Below are 17,784 nucleotides of genomic sequence, written 5' to 3'. Positions count from 1 at the left end.
AGACAAATAGCTTAAGTTTGGTACTAGAGAAGAAGCTGCCAGAGGAAGTAAGTGCTATTGCCACAGTGCCTGAAATAGCCAAAATAGCAGGCTGCACAGATACAACCATTGCAGGAATACTCAAGAAAGTCAGTACTGAATGTTTAGGAAAGAGGAACTGTAGCTGTGTGCTTTAGAAAGCTTCCAAGGAGATTTATGTTGTAAAGTGAAGCTAGTTAGAACTATTTCCTTTTCCATTTTGCCTTATTGCAAGTCCTGTTCCCAGAATAGTGGGACAGCTTTCCTCTGAGTAAGTAAATGCAAGAACTGACATTAGGGCTGAACTGGGATTTAGGATTCAACCCTTTCATCTGAATTCAGGGACTTGCTATGATATCATCAACACATCACCAGTGTTCACTGGTCTGATGACAATTCTGGCTTTTAAAAAATCCTGCCATTTCATCTGCTATTGATAGCCTTAATGAATACACTATTTTGGATCTAGAGAAGTAATGTGGAGTCAAACATGCTCTGTGCAATTATACTGCCATGAAATCAGCAACTCAGATGTTGCACTGCTATGTTAGTAGCTGTGAACTGAAAATAGGAAGATAATGAAAGCAGAAGTGGGTTTTCTCTTTTCATCTTCCATTCTGCTTCATTTTTCTGTATTTAAATTCCTGAAAAAAGGAACAGAAAGAACTCATGCATCCAGAAGTTGTGGGTGTTTCAACATCACCTCAACTAGTATAGGTGATATTTAATAGACAATTGACAGAAAACACAAACAGAAGTTTGAAAGCATATGATGGAAGAGATTACAGCAGTCCAAATTTCTATCAGTCTCAAAACTGTCTCCAGAGTTGATGGTTCTCCAGTGCTGAGATGAAATATGTCGAAGAGTACAGAGTCCCACTCAAATTGCTATGTTTCTGCACCCACATATAGAAGTCATGTTCTGAATATGAGCTGAATATCATTGAATCCAAATTTACATAACTCTAAGTGACTGAAACCGCTTCTGTACTGAAAAGCTATTTGAGGGCAGAATTATCTGGTAGGCAATTTTTTTGTATGTGTAATTATACTGAAGACATTTGGAGTTTCTTTAGTTAATTTCTAGTGATTTAAGAACTCCTTATATTCAATTCAATTTATTTCTGTTTTTAAAGCAAACCAACAAAGAAGCAAAAGCAAAAACAAAACTATATTTTTTAAGTGTTGTAAATTTTTCTCAAGCTTTAAAAATAAAGACATTTGAATAGAAAAGATTTGGAAATCAAGAATGAGGATAATTCTTATGTCCTGAAATAGCATAAATGTGAAGTTAAAAATTTAAGTTCTGGTCTAGTAAAGTTGGTAAAAGGACATCAATATTAGCACGTGTGGTAAAGTTTCTAGTTGATCTGTCTGTATAAATCAATGCTTTTTTCTCTGTGTCACTTCCTTGGTTTTCCTAAATGGAAATCTCTCTGAGAGGATTGGCTTTCTGTGTTATATTTCTTGTAACTTTTTAAAAGGTAATGGTGGTATGTTGTGATGCTGTTAACATGCCATATTAACAAAAATCTTGGTTGTAGTTGCCATAATGACTGGTCTGGTAACAGAGTGAAGGGTCTCTACCTTTTAAATTAGGAGTTACCATACTCTCTCATCTTCATAGCTGGTACCTGGATGGTGACGAGGTTCTAGAGCTTATCTGTGTCCTTGCTCCACAAAATAGTAGGTAAGAAGGACCCATGAAGTCTGAAGGAAGGGGAGCTTACATCTTGATTCCTGGCTAACACTCCTCCTCTTCATGAGTTCTTCCATCATCAGGTTGCCCTGCTTTTCATAAGCAGAAAGAAGACTCCTAAACAGCCTGTGGGGCTCCACATGTGATTATACCAGCATACACAGCATAGTACCTTACCAATATAGGAAATTAGCATTTTAGCTCATATTCTTTTCTTTCCCACAAGACTCGTGTTTTGAATGTCTATCAGTAGAACTCATTTCAACAACAACAAATATTTTTTTTTAAAGAAATCTTTCACTAAGAAGTTACATTCCATTGCCATGGAAACACATGATAAACCCTACAAACCAGGTTCAAAAAAGCAAATAATGTTAAGAAAAACAGATTCAAAACTGACTGGACTTGCATATATTAGTCCTTAATCATAATACATCATTTATGTTGCCATAGGTGAGATATTCTGAGAATATATGAGAAGTAATTGTTTAAAAAAACCCCACAGTTATTTTCTCTGATTAGCTGATACGATTGGGAAAAGGACACAAGCTTTCAGATATGGAGTTCCTTCCTCAGAATCTTCTCTAAGGTATGATAGGAAAGTGTTTCCATTAAAAACTAAGATAGTACTTGACAGAGAAAGTGAATATATATATGTTTATATTTTTTAATTTTACAAAGAAGCACTGAAACATACAATGTTTTTGTGAAAGCAGGGGAGAAAAGAGCTCTATCTTGAGGTTGCAAAGACCCAAGATGGTTGGGGTCTAAATTGGTATTTTTTTATAACCTGAAGTTCCATAGTGTCTGTGCGTATACAGAGAGGTTGTAGCCCCATGGTAAATGTGTGATGTGCCAAAGTTAGGCTCAACAATCCAGCTCTTCTGAGGCAACTCCTGTGATTCCAAACCTCTGAGTTACTTCAAAGAATTCCTGTTTTAAAAAGTATCAAAGACATGCTGGGGGAAAAAAAGAAAGTATCCTCTGAATAGAGAACAGTACCTGTCCAGTGGTCCCAAAGAAAAGTTAACTGGCAGAGCACTGTACAGAGTAGGCAATATTTAGGCCACAACAAGTACTTAGTTTAGCATTTGCAGCCCCATGACATACCAAAGTTTTTGTACTATTAGAAAAAAAAGGAAGAGTTCCCTCTTCCAAATACAAATCAGTGCTTGCTTCTGGCACTGAACATCCACACTGCCATTCAGGAAACAAGGAAACCTCTTACCTCGTACAACATAGAAAGCACAAGATTCCAACACAAAGTATTAGAAAAACAGAAAAAAAAAAATTAAAAATATGTTATTTATAGGTTTGGGTTGGTTTATTGGGTTTTTTTTGTTGGTGGTTTATTTGTGTGTATGTACGTGTAGAAGAAACATGAGGTATGTGTAAGCCCTTTACCAGCAGAGGAATACTAAGAATAGTTTAACAAGCAGAGTACGTATAATAGTCCAAATACAATAGGTATTGTAAGAGTACTCATTTGGAGCAATCTGCCCACCTCTGCTTTGTAGTGTATATCAATAAAACCAATGAGCCACAGCATTGTGTGCTTTCCTTTCTGGAAACAAAGGCATCAGCATGAGTTTTTAATGTATGTGCAGGTTTGTTATAAACAACACATACATTAGTGAAGATATTTCAGGATCTTGTGGTGCGGCTTTTCTGAGTTAGAGAAAAATTATTAGGCTTCAAATTTCCATTTGTAGAAAGACCATATCACCCAATTCTCCTTTAAATACATTCAGGTACTATTTATTTTTAGGCTGCTACAATTATGCCATATATGATTTGATTATTAGGGTTAGCAGAACCATGGCTAATGGAATCAGTACCATGGCTACAGCAAGCTTTGTCAATTCTTCCTGCCAGTTTTCTGCATAACTACACTTGTGTCACTCACGCGGCACAGGAGAACTCTAACAATTAATTGTAAACCAGGGGGAAACTTTTAATGGACCTCTTCTTGAGATCTTGTGTTAAAAAAAGAAAAGTTCCCATGAGTGAAGTATAAGTTAGCTTTTCCAGGAGGAAAAAAAAGGAATGAATTACATTTCTCTTCTTGTCCTTTAAATGAATAGCATAGTTTGGGTGAAATTATCAGGCAATTGCATGCCTTTTATGCAGATAATGCTATTTGATGAAAGCGGTGTTTTGATCTGCTGAGGATAATACAGATCCAGGGTTGGATTCATTGGTAAGAGTAAAGCTGTCTTCTGTGATAACTTCATCTCAGCATGAGGTCAGACGGGGAAAACTGGGATGGGGGATTAAAAAATGACACAGTCGGAGCAGTATTCAGTTCCCTGCTGTGCTCCTGGCTGCACACTATAGCTTATGTTTCTGATCTGTTATGGTATTGTCTGCTTTTCTCTCCCAGAGCAGAAAGAGATTGCTTAAAACTTTTCTTTTTTCAGCTAGAGGGATTAGTTCGGTGCAGCTTTTTTAATTAAAGAAACTGTATCTTTTTCAATGTAATTTAAGGCTGTACAAGAAGGCCATCAGCATTCATAACGTAGCACTATTACCTGTAACAAAGCCAAGCCATTCATTTTAAGTTCAGAAGAAGAAATCACTATTAAGAGTTTTGAGGGTTAAAAATTGATAATTGGCCCTATGACTGAGAGAATCACAGTTAACCATTGTCTCCCAAGAGTTTTCTGTGAAGGAATTTCAGATTGCTTTGCTGTTAGTTTATTTGGGCTTTCTTAATTAAATCTCTGTGACGTCAGAATGGTTAAAAAATATTCTGATATGCGGAAATAGATCTAATCATATTTTCTCCCTCCCCAAAAAATAAAAAAAACCCTCAAATATTAAAATGACATCTATAGAAAATGACTCTATAGGATCAGCAACTTCTGCTTTAGAACAACATTTATTTCCACTCAACAGATTTTCTAAATCTCTAATTAGTACCTTTATTAATTAATAATAATATGCAAATAATTGACACATATTCATTATACCTAACAGTAGTCAGTGTGTATGCATATCTGTAGATATAGATGTGTGTTTATGCATATATGTGTGTGTATGTATGTCTGTATTCATACATATACACATATATATTCATATATATGACAGATATACATATAAATACACAGTTATACATATTTTTCAGCTCTGAGAGTTGAATTTGGAGCACAATTTAAACAGGGTTAATGGCTAAAACCTTCAAATGTTTCAAATAAGGCCCATATGGTGATCACTTTACAAAGCATACAGGGACTGTGCTTAGGTTGCAACATACACATTTCCAACTAAATTCCATGCCAGATCAATTAGAAACAGTTCTCCTGAGCAGACAGGAACAAACACAGATTGTTACCACTCCACTGCCTGAACTCTTGTCTTCCAGGAATGAAAGCAGTCATCTTGAATACAATATATTTTACTACTAGCAGCCTAAGAATTCTTTTTAAACTAGTAGTATTTTAATAAAATCTCTGTTTAGGTACATCAGAGCAATTAACATCCAAATTATCGCAATAAAATAGCAGATTATTGTCCCTCATTAGAGCTTTTAGTTAGAGAGGTATTTTTCCCAGACTGCATTTGTTAGCGATGTCTTCTACTCGAAGGAGTACATAGGAGAAGAAGAAAGGAAAGGATCAGACAACAGAAAAGCACATTTAGTTTCTTTTTTCTTCATTCTATGTGCTTATCTTTTCTGTACATTTCCTTTATTTGAACAATTAACTGGTGGTATTTCTTATAATGATTTCTAATACATCTTTCAGCCAGAAAGCTATAAAGGAAAAAAAAAGTTAATTATGACTATGAAGCTTAGTTAAAACAAGGTTTCATTCTTCTTGCAAAAATCATAAATTCTGAATAAATGCGATTTACTTAAACTTCTGCATATGCATATAAGGTCTGTATATTGACTTCTGAATTGCTATAACTATTCTGCATTCCTCCTGTTAATGGAAAATATGGATAGTTACCCCCAGCTATAGTTGCTGGGAAAGTTATACCAGCAAACACAAATCTTACATTTTTTTTGTCTCATGTACTAACTCACGCACTGATGGCAGTAACCGTGCTTTGTGATGGCTCCTACTTATGAATACAAGGTGATTAAAATGATTATGTGTTTGATTTTAAGGCCATAAGTTTAGCTCAGGCAGTAGTTCCTAATGCAGAATTAACACCAGATGAAAGGCATTTTTGTATTCCAAATCGTATGCAAACTTCTTCAGGTTCTTTCCTAAGGACCCAATGAAGAGGGTCAGCAGTTTTGTGCAGCTGAAGTGCATCATTTTCACCAGAGGTCAGCTTCCCATATAGCTTTGTTTTATGCAGTGGAACACAAACTAATGTAGTGGAAAAGCATGACCCCCATTTAAAGGTTGATTTGTATGATAATCAGTACATTTAGTGGCTTCAAAATGAACGTGTGTAAGGCCCTATCTTGCTTTAATTAAGGTAATTAAGACATATTTCCCTCTGCAGACAGCTATTTAATTTTATGGTTTTGTCAGTGATCAGATTAGAATATTTGTTTTACAATTTCACCACAACTCGATACTCGAGAAAAAAGTGCCTCTCGTTCCGCTGCTGGCAGTGAGACGGACGAGAGAGCTCAGCCCTTCCCGCGGAGAGAGATCCCAGCGCAGCTCCGTGTGTCCCCAGACCCCTCCAGTCCGTCATTCGCGTTCCCCCAAGGGACTCCCCACTGGGACTCCCCCCTGACTGCGGCGCGGCTCGGGCGGCCCCTTCTCCCCAAAGTTTCCCTGTTCCCAAAGCGGGGCGGGGCGGGGCGGTTCTCTCCGGGGCTCAGGGCACAGCGTGGTCACGGCCGGCTCGTCACCTCCTGACCCGGTCCCGCCGCGCTCGGCGCGGCGCGGGGGCTGTAGGGGCTCGGTCGCCCCGCCCGAACACCGGGGAGGGGAGCGGGGCGGCTCCGCCGACTGCTCGGAGCGGCCGCTCGGGCGGCTGCGGAGTCGGTCCCTTCGCGGGGCTTTAGCAGGAGCAGGAGTCGCGGAACCGACAGCGCGGAGAACTAATGGGAACAGCTGCTGTAATGTTAGGAGCGACCAGCAAGACTGAGTTAAAAGGGGCACTTTTTAATTTTATTTTATTAGGGTTGTGATTATGAAGTATCTTGGTGAAGGGTAATGCTGCTACTTGTTTCCATCACGTAGAGGCAATCCCTACCTAGCTGCACTAAGCCGCATCTTGACGCTTACCCCGAAGGAAAATGGGTGGTTTAAAACAATTTCTTCTTCCCTGAGCTGTAGACCCGGGACCGTTGACGATGCAGAGATTTTGAGATCTGTTGTTTCAGACACGCGAGTATCCTAAAGAGCGTGGAGTCCTGGTAGCAGAAAGTGCCGATAAACCTGGCAAAGCCCGAGCTACCATTCAAGTACGGAAGGACACGTTAAGAGCAGCTTAAGAAGTTTGAAAAGAACGTGACAATGTCTTGAATTTGTCTTATCTTTTGGGGTTACTGGGTAGATTAGTGCAGAAGCCGACTGCGTCTCGCATCACAGGACGTCCTGCTCTCACTAACACCTACTGTCCAAAAAGATTTGATAGTCCCATTTAAAAAAAAAAAAGTCTCTCTAAGTCAATAAGGAATGCATATTCTTTTGGGTTTTTTCTCTGCTAAAATACGGAGCTTATTGGCAATCCAAAAAGTAAGGAAGAGCTGGAGTGTGATTTTAGGGAATTTAGTCACATTTAATAGTTGACATTAGGAAGATAGTTTCCTACAAAGCTCTAACTCAAATGTGACTGCACACTTTTCAAATTAACTTAAACTCTGAAGACTGAAATTTAATTAAACTTTGGTAAGCCTAGTAATGCTGCTTCAGTGATGTCTAAGTTAAGAGCACCAAAATAACTTACTCTGAACTTCAATGTGTACTGATAAGTAGTTGACGTTTGTTGTTTATCTGGTGGGTTTTGCACAAGGAAGGCATGATGTTATCTTTCTATTTATAATGAAGCAGCATCTTAACTCAGTATATTTGAAGGTGGTAAAAAGTTCAGGTTAGTACTAGATGAATGGATTTAGCAAAGGTATTGCGAATGAGTGTATTAATGCAAAACTGTAGTGCTTTAGACTTGCATTTGCAAAACACCATTTTAAATTTAGTGTTAGAGGACTGTAAGCCCAAAAGGGAAAAAACTGTAAGTAAAGCCCTGAGTCTACAAGATGTGCTTTTAGTTTAGCAGAAATACTATTTTGTATAATATGCAACAACAATTGCAGCATTTGGTGTAAATTCAGGGTTGAGATTATTCCTGCATGCCTAGCCAAATGCTATGAATTTTGTGTAGCTCACGTTTTCACACCTCGAGTGCTTTCTTATAAGGACTAAACCCTTTGTAGGATATTTTATTTGAAAGACAAGGTCATGATGATTCCAGTTCTACCTGTATTGTCTGTGCACTTACCTGCACAGAACTCTCTCTAGAGAGGTCTCTGTGACTCCTACCTTCTAAAATGAAATCCCTCCATTTCTGAGCCACCCACAAAGTCAGCACAGATTATTCATTTCAATCTCATTTGTTTAGTTGTTGCATCTTTAAAAGAACTTTTCCAAACCCGTATTTAAAAGTAGTTACTTTTATTACATCTTTCCTGGTGATGAAGACAGGTTATTTCCACTATAAAATACTTTTTTGGTTTTTTTTTTTTTTTTTGTTTTTTTTTTTTTTTTTAATGCTCAATAGTATGAATTACACCTTGGCTGTCCACTTAAAAAGGCTTGAGACAGTTGTGGTTTTCTATTACGCTTGCTGCATAACGGTGCTGTGTGATGCTGGCTCTGTGTGTGTGGTACCTGCTGTAATTCTCAAATGCTGACCTCAGCACTGTCGAATCAGTTTATACACCCAGGTACTTTGCCTCTCAGGTCGAGCCCAGCGCAGCACAAATAAAAAGGAAAACACAGGGGTGAAACACGGGCATGCGAGAGAAAACTGCTGGACTTATCACAGGTAGACCCCTCACAATGCCCGTCGGTAACACCTGCAATAATGTATCCATGATTAGGAAGTATTTCTAGTTATTTCAGGAATGTAGGGATTTTCCTCGGGGGCGTTAAAGATAACACATCCGCAGAGATGCGGAGGATAAAGTTTGGAAAATCAAAGTACTGCAGTGGGTAGCCAGCTAAACGTTCAAAGCTGCTCATCTATCTAACTTCGAGTGTTTCGTACCTCGTGTGTGAAACGCCTTTGAGTTTAAAAGGGAAGGATAAAGGAGTGAAAAAGAGAGCGGTCCTATATAGGTAGGTAGGGAACATCTCAGTGTGTGGAAAGTTACAGCTACTACTTTGAGCCGAGAGGATGCTGAGGAATCAGGGAGAAAAATAAGCAGAAGCGCCTTTGTAGGCGACGGAGAAATGGCTTTAAAAGCAGATGTTTAAGCTGTAATCAGGTCACTCGGAACCCGGATCCCGCCCAACTCCGAAAATTGCCGGGGTGAGACGGGAAGGCCGGGCGAGAGGGTTGCGTGCGTCGGTGCAAGGGGCGGGCTGCCGGGCCGGGGAGCCCTGCCGGCACCCCCGGCCTGCCGGGCGGCCGTGCCGTGCCGTGCCGTGCCCAGGCTGCCGCCAGCGGCGAGGTGCCTCGGCGGGCGGGCTGCCCGCGGCGCCGGCTCTGCTCGGCGAGGCGCGGTCCCTGCGGTGCTGCAGGGAGCCGCGGATCATTTCCCCAAATTCTCCCCCTCCCCTCATAAAAATAAACAAGTCCCCGCGGAAAACAAAATGCGGCGGAGGTTCCTGCCCCGCCGGGAGGAGGGAGCGCGCAGTGGAGCCGTGTAAGTTCATTAGTGTTTGCAATCAGGAACACGCAGACACGCTCATCAGGGCAGACAGCGGCCAAGAGCCATTCATCAGCCTGAAGAGCCGCTCGCGGATGACCCCTAAATCACCGCCGGCGTCGCGGATGCGCTGATTAGGCTCAGCGTGGGAGCCGCGCCAGGCACTCCACGCGAGCCGAGGGCACGGGGGGCAGAAGGCTGAGGGTCCGCAGACCAGTGGGTCAGGTCCCGTCCCGGGGCGGCGCGGGGGAGCAGCGGGGCCCTCGACCGGGTGTCCCCGCGCTACGGCGCAAGTAGGTGCTGGTGCTGGCAGCGGCGGCTCCTCCCCGCGCTCCTCCCCTGCTCGGCACGTCGCTGTGCGCGATCTTCGCCCTCCCCTCCCGCAAGAAGAGGGGCCAAACTCCCTGCCCGCCCGGCGGGGGAGGAGGCGGGGAAAGTGAGCTCCGCGGGGTGCGTAAGCTCCCGCGGCGGGGGGCGCGGGCAGCAACTCGTGGCCCTCCCCCCGCCCGGCCCCCGGCCCTCCCCCCGCTCCCGCCCGCCCTCCGCTCCCGCCCGCCCGGCCTGACAAAGTGCCGCCGTGCGCCGCTCTACCCCGCGCTGCTGCCGGGGCGCGGAGGCGGCGAGGCTCGCGGCGCGCCCGCGGTAAGTGGCGCACCCCGCTCCGCGGCTGCCCGGCCGGCGGCGGGGCCCCGGGGCCGGTGCCCTCAGCCCGGACGAGGGCGGGCGAGCGGACTGGCGGCCGGTGCGCGGGGGACGGCGGCGGGTTCCTGCGGCCCACCCTCCCTTTCTCCCTCCCTTTTCCCACCGCCCCCACGGTGGCACCGTTGGCGGCGGGACCTTCGCCAGGCGGTGGGCGGGAATCCCGGGGTACCCCGGGACGCGCGGCTGCGGCTGGAGCGCGGCCCCAGGTAGGGCTACGCGGGCGCGGGGGAGCTGGAGAAAGGGACTGGGGACGCAACTTGATGTGGAAACTCCGCCGTGCGGAAAACTGAGCTGGAGGCGGGGGGGGCCGTGTGCCAGCAGCGCTGCGCTCTCGGCGGCCGCTCGGCTGCGCCCCGCGCTGCGGGGGGAGCGGGGCCGGGGCTGCGGGCGCTGGGCGCAGCGCGGGGCTCCCCCGGCCCGCGGCCTGAGCGCGCTCCTGGGGCCCCTGAGCGCGCTCCCGGCGGCGCTTGGCGGCGGCGGGACTGGGCACCACAGCAGTTTCTTGGTGCTTCCCCCAAGTCGGCATCCTCACTCTCGGAAGGCAAATGGAAGTGTCCGTACTCCTGTCGGGTGAGGGTAGTGGCGCGGGCAGAGGCGCGAAAGTTCGTCCGAGTAAGTTTGTGGTGGGTTTGGAAGTTGGCGTTTGGCGCTCCCGCCGGGTCCCGCGTCCTCGGGCAGCGCGTTTGTCAGACGGCGGCAGGCGCTGACAGACCCTGCCGGGTGGTCTGTGCTCGGAGATGCTACCAGGGCTTTACCTGCCGTCCTGGTAAAGGAGGGGGTTTCTGAGGCTTGTATCTCTAATGGTCTCTTCAATAAACTATAGTGAAAATCGTGTTACTGTGCAGCGAAAACACACGCTCGAAAACGAGCAAAGAAATTGTGTGTCACTGTGGTCTGGGGAGAGAAAGGGGTGCTCTCCCTCGTGAAACTGCATACATTTCTGTTATCTGGTAGGGTTTTTCTTCACGTGGATGTAGGAAGCAGATCCATTTTTCTGTGGGCTTAAAAGTTTTATATTATGAAGTGGCTTTAAAGCAAAGTAACGTAGCAAGATAAAACACAACAGAGCCCCCATCCTTATGTGCTCACACACTGTTAGAAGTTTTTTAATAGGAGCTATTTCTGTTAGATATGCTGTTGTAGGCTCCTCTGAATATTTAGATATAAAATACTTTTCTTATACAAGAACTTTAGCAGTTTTATTTTTCTGCTTTCTGAGTATCGTGTCCTTTACGCTGAGACTTCTTAGTTGGATGCTTGTTTAGTTTCATTTGACTGTTATCCTCTGCATTTTAAATATACTTCTTCAGGCAAAGTATTTTGAATCATTCCATTGAAGAGTTACAGTAATATTCTGTGGATGCTTGCATCTTAAAATTCAGTCTAGTAAAGAGAGTACTGAAATATAAACATTGCTCATCTATGGTCTTACAGAAGAGTTAATTGTAAAACGCTTAAAGACACTCTCTGATGAAAAAGACAACTGCTTTTCCCTTCTAATATAATCCAAACGCTATTCAGAATTATTATTGCATTCACATCTAGGAGATTGGTTTAATATTGTATGTGGGGAAAAAATTTCATAAATTTGTACTTTGATGTAATGTAAGAATAGTTAGGAAGAACAGGCCCTATATGGGTATGAACATATATGAAAAATGTATCATTTAAATTTTCGAAAAATGTAACAGGCTGAGAAAAATATTATTTTCCGGTTCCAAAGATTTGCTGTTATGACCTTGCTGGATTAGATTCAATGGTCTAGTAAATTAGGGGAGGAAAAAAAAGCCAACAATGCAGAAATATTAGATACGTACATCTGATTAAAAAGTAAAATGAGTGAACATTGAGATGAAAGATGCTGTTTGGTAGAAAAAATACTTGACCACATTGAGAAGATTCTTTTGTTTAATATTTTTTGAGGAAAAAAATCCAGAATAACATTCATAATCCAGTTAGTGAGTTAAGACTAGTGCTTCAGTCAAGTCTCTTTGAGCCAGGAGTAATAATTCTTTGTTCAAATGGAAAAAGGAAAAAAAGGATTTATGAGTAGAAACTAGATATAAAGTTACATATCAATAGACAATATCTGCTTTTAATAAGAATCTTTTTGATGCAAACCCCATAAAATATAAGAAAATTAAATAAAAATCAACCTGAAAGTATTTTTTTGTCATCTCCCAAGCCCAACAATTAACATATTATAGGCTTGGCTCAGTAAGATACTCAGTACCTTTACCTCTAGTTAAAATCAGTGAGCATTAGTTAGGCAGACTGATGCCCCTGTGCCCATGTAGATTGATGCAGAAGCTCCCATTGACTTGCATCAGTTTTGGATTTGGCCCAATAAAAACTGGGAGTGATCAGCAACTTAGAGGATCAGGTGCTGTTTGTGGAGGGCCATTGTGTTATATAGACTTAAAAGAAAACACCAGAGCTCCTAAGGCTTTAGGTCAAAACTACTCTTAATTTTATGGTTATACTGCACTTACTCTACCGAATGCTGCATTTCTGTTATAGAAAATTCATCTCTGTCAGTGTACAAAAGAAAATACAAAATTCTTAATGAGAAATCGTAAAAAAATATTTTTTCAAAATATTATGCAAGTGTGTTGTGCTTGTGTAAGATTTAGAAGCAGATTTGAACTGTAGTGGTACTACACATTAGACATTGTTAATAAGATTAGCATATCTATATAATATTACTGTCTTCTAAGAATAACTTTATTGTATAATCTGTTCTATTAAATGAATGTATGTAAATTTGTTAGGTTTACTGTTTTAGCAAATGTAGTGATAACGTGACTTTATCTCCTGCATGCTTGTGCAGTATCAAGTCCACAAAATATTATCAGAAATAATTTGCGTGTTTATTGGAAAGCCTTTGGTTTGATGAAATAAATTTTTTACCTCAGGCTATACTGGTTCAATAAGTAAGTTCTTTCAGGATGCCTGCATGCGATTTTTCTTCACAGACTGAAGAGTATCTTGTGATCTTAAAATAAATGCTTTAACTTTGTAATAAAGTAGTATTATTTGCAAAGAGTTTTAGCTTGTGGTGAAATATATCAGGGACCCAAAGTAAGGATTGGGGTCCGTACTGTCAGCTGAGTAATTAAAACAAAACCCTGAACATTTAATTTTTTGAAGGTAACAGAGGCTTTAAAGAGTTGCCATTGTAAAAATGTACTTTAACAGCCTTTCCTTAGTTCTAAAACTGATTAATTGCTGTGTCTTATAAAACCTGATTTATTTCATACTTTTTTCATACCAGGCATTACCATTATGAAGCTCTCCTTATAATTGAGATTAATGTTTCTGAGCAAAGAAGTGGTTTGGAGGGCTGCATTCATTTTGAGTGCTATTCTAATCAATTTTAGATACAGTATTTCACAATGTATCAGTCTGCATCTGATCCTGCCTTATTATGTAGAATTAACTTGGTAGTGATTGATAGGAAGCCTGCTCTATCTCCAGAGGTGATTTGTTTGAAAACAAGCGTTACAGCTTCCAAGAGTTTACATACAGGGTCAAACGACTCAGGTGTCCATTCTGTGGCCTGACTGAAGCTTGGCAGAGTAGTTAGAAAAAAATGCTGTATGCTTATGGAAAAAAAAAAAAAGCCAAAAAACCAACAAAACCCAAAAATCCCCAAACCAAAATGTTACACCTCTGTTGAATGGTGTTCCTTGAACTGTGGTATTGGTCTTCACAAACAGTCTGGACTTACAGGTATAATGCACAGGCAGTGTCTTTGTGCACCACTACGTATTGTCACAATGCATGTCTGCTAGATTATTTTAAGAAATAACTTCAGTGTTTGAAATCAAAACTTACAAGGCTAGTTTCAGATGACAAGGTGCACACCTACTGCATATTTCCTGCATAGTTAATGAAAGACATGCTAATTTTATTTTTTATCTTTTAAAAGTAGCAAGGCTAGTACTCGTTTCAATAGCTACTGAAATATTTGCACATTTTGTCTCTGCAGCTTCTGGTCCCAGTTTCACCACTGTTTAATTCTTAACCAATAGGCTATGGTCACACACTCTGCTGAGTGTAATGCATAAATATTTAAAGTTCAGGAAAAAATGGTTTCTCAATAGTGAGAGAAAAATAAGTTAAAAAAGGTCAAACTGAAAAAAAATGTGAGAAACTTATGAAAATGGTAAACAATTGTAAGAAGACGTGTGTGCATCTATTATCAGGATGGTGATTTAAATCTGAATTTTAGTTATTTATGTGTCTTGCGAGACATGGTAATTGCATTCAGTACATCTTTAAAGTTTGCATATTGGACTAGTTACGTCACTCTTTTAGTTCAAGTATGCATATAAACAATAACAGAACGTTGCAACTGAGGCATTGCATAAAAATATTTCTGATCTTATGCAGATCAGAAGTTAATAAAATTATAAAATGTTTACCAATACCAGGCTGCAAGTGCTCCTCACCACTTAGTTCAGTCTTTTTTTTATGGAAGAAACAGTGTCAGTAGAGGTCCATTTTAATATGTTAAATAGCTGCTACTGAACTAATATGAAGAGAATAACATCTTAAACATATTATAAAATAGTGAGTATAACACAAACTGTATCTTCGATTACCTTCTTAGATGGAAGTCTGTCCACGTTACATACTTTCATCCTACAGTATATTTACTGTTGTTGTAAAATACTTTTTATGTAAAGCTGATGCTTGGATGACATAAGGTAGAAAAGTAGTTTAAGCCTGGAATTGTTTTGTGCTGATATATGTTATGAGTCTTGCAAAGGAGTGGGTATACTTTTATAATTTAGACTGAAATCCAACATATAAGTTCAAGCCTAGCTGACCTAATTATTTTAAGTTTGTCAACTTGAGTCTGTGTAACAGATTGAGGTTGTTGATACTTGATGTGTATGTTTGTGTCTACAAAAAAAGTTAATTGTAAACATTAGTGCCTAGATATACAGAAAGCAAACAGTAAACTAGAAACTTCCAAGTGCTGTACTAAATCCAGCACTGATTAGCATACTCTGCAAATCCACTGAAATCAGCAAATTACCTGGATTGCTATGTACTAATGAACTGCAAGGCTGTTGTAGCTCTTTGTGTTAAAATCTCTTTATATATTAACTGAGCGCTATACTTTATAAAAGCAACCGTGGATTACTTTTACAGTAGGCTTTCATGAATGCAAATTCAATCTTCATGTATAAGAGAAAACAGTTTTCAACTTGAGAAAAGACATGTTAAATTATTTTCGTTTACTTTCCTGTTTTTTTTTTTAATATTTTTAGCACACTTCTAATAAATGTTTGAAATGAGAATCTTAACATGTGTTACCTATAGATTATAATTATGTGATAGTAGAGTCTCATATGTGATAATAGAAGCTCTGTTTCTCTTTTTTTGTTCTCCTTATCCACCACTCCCCCCCATCCCTGGCAAAATGCTGGAATGTTAGCAGAAATTTGTAGTGAAAAACAGGTTTGCCAACTTTGTTTACTCTTTCAAGTATTTTATTTTAAAAGGAAGGAGAATATCTTTTATAACAACAGTCTAAAATCTGTAATCTATAAAAGTTTTAATTTAAAAAGTTAACACACCAGAATTTTTGCATCTGAATTACAGAAGTGTAAAATAGCAGTTTGCAAAAATCTTAAGATATTACAACTTCAATTTTTCCTGTGACAGCATAGAAAAACATTCAGAAAAGCAGCAGATATTATTGTAAAAGCTGTGCTGATGTAGAACTTAAAATGTGTTGTGTTGAAATCAGTGGTGCTGGTGGTGTTATTTTTCAATATTATGTTGAATTTCTAATAGTATTTCTTGACAGAGGTTAAGCCAGCATACAAAGGAACTAATGTCTTATTTCCTTATTTGAGTCTTGACAATTTTTAGTGTCTTAAGAAAACTCCTGTCAAGGGTAAAATTGGTGAAATATAGATTTAAAATATTTTTCTTGGCAGGAATTGAATAGAAAGCTACACATTAGAGTTTTTAGCGGAGGGGGGAAGAAATTAATCAGTACGTAACTTACTATAAAACAGCAATAGTTTCCTAAATCATAGAAGTCCTTGATAAATTTTGGCTGGATCATGAAGGGGGTGACTGTGTAGTGGTTGAAGAAATCATCATTGCTAATAAGTGTTACTTTAGATTAGCAAATGAAAGACTGCATAGTCCTTCAAAGGCCTCATCCATTCTCATTATAATCCTTTGAACGTTTGTCTGACCTTTCTAAAGAAATCCTATGAAACTTTATGCTTAGAGTTCCGCATAAATAAACTGACCAGCACTTGTCTCAGGAAGGTTGTAATCTAATGACAGGAGCAATAATACATCTTTTTAACACAAAAATATCAAATCTTACTTGCCACAGCAAATTGTTAATTTATTTTAAAATCTCCTTAATGATGTAATGCCTGAGACTAATGAATGTGGAGCAGCTTTAAAAAAGCAAATAGTATCACAGTTGTCTAACAAAAATCTAAAGCCAGATTGTATTGCTAATATTTTTCCTCTCAGCTTTATTACAGTCTATACATTTAGAAAGCTGGGGTTGGTGGAATAGTTTTGGTTTTATGGCTGAAAGTGTGAGGGTTTTTGAAGCTAGCATATGCCCAGCTAAAGCAAAACAGCATAGCTCTACTCACCCCAGTGAAGATGTTGTCATTTACCTTCTAGGTGATGAAACAAAGGGCTTATGCTCATGAAACACTTCAGATTTCACTTTAACTCTTCCTTTTTTTTTCGCTGTTGTAAAATACATTGCTAATTTGAATAGGCTTTGGTGCCCATGAAAAGAACCATGGCTCATGTTTTTTTCCATTAAAAGAAAAAGATTCTGTTAGTAAACTTGGCAAAGCAGAAAATAATTCATGTTATTAAATCAGTTTTTCTTAGAAAGACATTCTTTATTCATGCTACTGAATATAAATAAAGTGCTTGATATCTCCCTACTCCTCCTAAGAGATATTCTTGATTTCAATGTCAAAAGGTTGAGTGGCAGCGTCCAAACCTATGCAACAGGAACCGAGAAAAGATTTGATACCCCAACAAATCAGCTGGTTGAAATCTTGGTTACAAGTTGTGAGCTTTTGTGTATTGCTTTAGCAACAAAGGCAGAGTCATTGGAAGCCTTACTGTTCAGGCAGCAATTACTAAAGTACCATTTGTTCACCACTGTTCCCATGCTGGAAGGTAGAAATGTATATTTAAAGTAATGATGGAACTTGAGAAATACTGGCTCTCTGCAAATGATTGAGCTTAGTCCAAACAAATAAACAGCTAATTGGGAATGCTGAGAACTACTAGCTTGCGTTTGGTATGCCATACTGATAAGTGATAAGCCTTCAAATTTGATTTCCCTTCATCCATAACTAGTTAGAAAATTAAAATTTTAGGCAGAAGAGATCCCTTTAGTACTCTATAAATGGTAGGAAGAATTATTTTTCATACCTTGCTTTGCTGATAATACACGCAGGTGCACACACACACACACACACGCACACATGTTTTTAATTGTCAAATCTTCAATAGTATTAATATGATTTTGATATAAATTGATGGCAAATGAATGAAAAGCTTT

At 40.2% G+C, this 17,784-nt stretch overlaps 1 protein-coding gene across 9 annotated transcripts in view; it reads left to right on the top strand.

Annotated features, from left to right (window-relative positions):
- Positions 1-9,880: 9,880 nt before the first annotated feature.
- TENM3 (teneurin transmembrane protein 3) overlaps positions 9,881-17,784 on the top strand; it is a 418,913-nt gene continuing 411,009 nt past the window's right edge. For 8 of the 9 annotated variants that reach the window (XM_051790404.1, XM_051790402.1, XM_051790401.1 and 5 more), the window contains exon 1: positions 9,882-10,145. The gene's annotated coding sequence lies outside the window, so the exon portion shown is untranslated. Of the gene's footprint in view, positions 10,146-17,784 lie in introns of all 9 variants that reach the window. The other variant, XM_051790395.1, reaches the window with a different exon arrangement.

The sequence above is a fragment of the Manacus candei genome, unplaced genomic scaffold (assembly GCF_025592945.1).
Source record: "Manacus candei isolate 608988 ecotype Guabito, Panama unplaced genomic scaffold, ASM2559294v1 h1tg000028l, whole genome shotgun sequence".
NCBI classification, from domain to species: Eukaryota; Metazoa; Chordata; class Aves; order Passeriformes; family Pipridae; genus Manacus; species Manacus candei.
Note: the sequence above shows the minus strand (reverse complement) of the source record. Positions and strands in the feature narration are given on the sequence as shown.